Source organism: Parus major, chromosome 2 (genome assembly GCF_001522545.3).
Source record: "Parus major isolate Abel chromosome 2, Parus_major1.1, whole genome shotgun sequence".
In the NCBI taxonomy this organism is placed as follows: domain Eukaryota; kingdom Metazoa; phylum Chordata; class Aves; order Passeriformes; family Paridae; genus Parus; species Parus major.
In genome coordinates this window covers 138,567,176-138,569,503 of record NC_031769.1, presented here as the reverse complement: position 1 = coordinate 138,569,503, position 2,328 = coordinate 138,567,176, and positions in this window count along the sequence as shown.

Genomic DNA, 2,328 nt, shown 5'->3' with positions numbered 1-2,328 from the left:
ACCACCCTGAGGCCTCAATGGATGGTCATGGGTGTCCCAAACACAGGGTGCAGTGATAGGTTTTGGGCTGGTCCTCCACTGCTTTTTGTGTCCAGCTGCAAGTGACAAGGGGGCTTTGCCTGGGACTTCAATGCTGGTCTCTTGCAGCTCCCACTGGGACACAGGAAATCTGGGGTGACCTGTGGGAAGACTGAACGAGAATAGAAAGGAAAGGGGGAAGAAAAAGGGGAAAGAAAGCACTCTTTTTCCTTTCTGAAACCGTTGTCCCTTTTCAAAGTGAAAAAAAAAAAGAGAGAGAAGGTGGAGAGGGAGGCCAGAGGGGAAGAAATTTTTCTGCTACCTCATTACTCTGCACTCACTATAAGCTCCCAGCTGTGGCCTGCCTAGCTCCCACCCTTCACGCCCCTTTGGCCTGAGCACCTAAATTTCTCACAAACTTCTTCCCAGCTGGAAATGTAAATCAAGACACATTCAGAATTTAAAACAAAAGTAAAATCAAAAACCAAACATGAGTAAGAATGTCCCATTCTCCATTATGGATTATGTAAAAACAAATATAGCTGGTCTTCACCATCTCTAACTTTCTGTGATTTTTAGCTGAAGTTTCATGACTCATGAACTTACTTTTCTATCTAAAAAACTTACTGGCTTTATTTTTTTTTTCCTTAGTGGAAAAAAAGCTGACAACAGATGTTTCTTTAGGCTCTTCCCTGTCCTGAGTGAGTAAACACCAGAGACAAACAGGCTGTTCTGTCATCTTGCTCCTCTCCAGAACACTAACAATTTTAACACTTAGTTAAGAAAAAGAAATTTAAACTGTTACCAACTGCATTTCCAGCTAAAGATATGTAAGTCTTCACTCTTAAAATTAAATAAAAGTTTTCACTCATGAATAATCTGACTGTTTATGAGCAGTGTGGTATGATGCACAGATACAATAAAGCTCTTGTGCTGTCCAAGCCCTTGGCTGAAATGAGTGTGTCTCCTGGCCCAGGAAAGCAACAGCCTTTTCTAACAGCCGCCTGTCAGTATTTTTAAACCTTCTCTCCTAAAATAACATGTCAATGTTTGCCTACCTGAACTTACAGGAAGAGTGAATGAAAATTTGTGGGCACACCACTGTAAATGGATTTTGTCACAGTTTCTATGATGTCATCAGATTATTTATCCTACTGTGCTAAGAAACTGAGAATTGCATTTCCCCTTGCAGCCCCCTCATCTCTGAAGGCATTGTTGAACTCCTTTTTTTTTTTTTTTTAACATCTCTGAAAGCAAGGGGTTGAAATTGTAGAGAGTAAACTACCTACCCCTCCTGAGGTGAAGGTGGATGCATTGGATCCATTCTGCCAGCTGGCATTCAAGCTTGCCATGTTGCTTACATGGCAAATATATCTCAAAGCAAATCTCAAAAAAACCCACCAGACAGATAATTTTAATTCCTTCCCTGTCAGTAACACCACTACATTTATTTAGCAGCTAGGCATGGGACTAGCTGGTATTTTATCTTCTACTTATTTTATATGAAGACATTTGACAGAGATGAAAGAGTAAACAAGCTCTCAGGTCCTAAGATATTTTTGTACTGAGACCACTACATCTGCAAATTACAGGTATTTTAAACTTTTTTTAAATTACATACACATAAAATACGAGATCACTGCATGGTTAGTTAATATTATTTTAATATCACCTTTCATGTAGAAAAATGTTACTTCTACCTCAGTCTTTGCTTAATAAGTAATTCAAAGAACAAATCTTGGGTGTAGGTGTTTTCTCAGCTTACCAAAATTATTTAAAATTAAGTTTCACTCTATCCTTGTCCAGTAGTCAGAAGGTAGAGTTATGTATCTTCTGGGATCTACTTATCCATTCAAACATAGATGCCTACTTTCACATGGACACAGGTAGGGGTTTTTTGCCACTAGGATCCTGGTGTGCCCCAGGGCAAGACATAATCCTGTAAGCCATTGTTTTCACTACAGGCAGTAAAACACATTTATGCATATGTGCATTTTGCAGTACGAATTGTATCCAGTCATTTGCATCATAATTCCCAGAGCAGCTCTTCTGCACAACCCTGGGGGTTTGGGTTGCAGCACTGGGATGGGTAGAATGTGTTTGTGGATGGTGTGGAGGGATTTCAGACAGCAAAAGCTGTCTGATACAGGTCTGGGGGATGTCTGGGAGTGAGGAAAGTACTGTCTCCTACTGTCAGTGGGAAGCAGGCCCTGGAGCAAATCCTCTGTAGCTGGGAAGCCAGTTGCTTCGTGCTGGGAAAGGTCCTGAGTGAGAACTAATGCACAAAAACTGTGGGTGATGAAGAGGGGG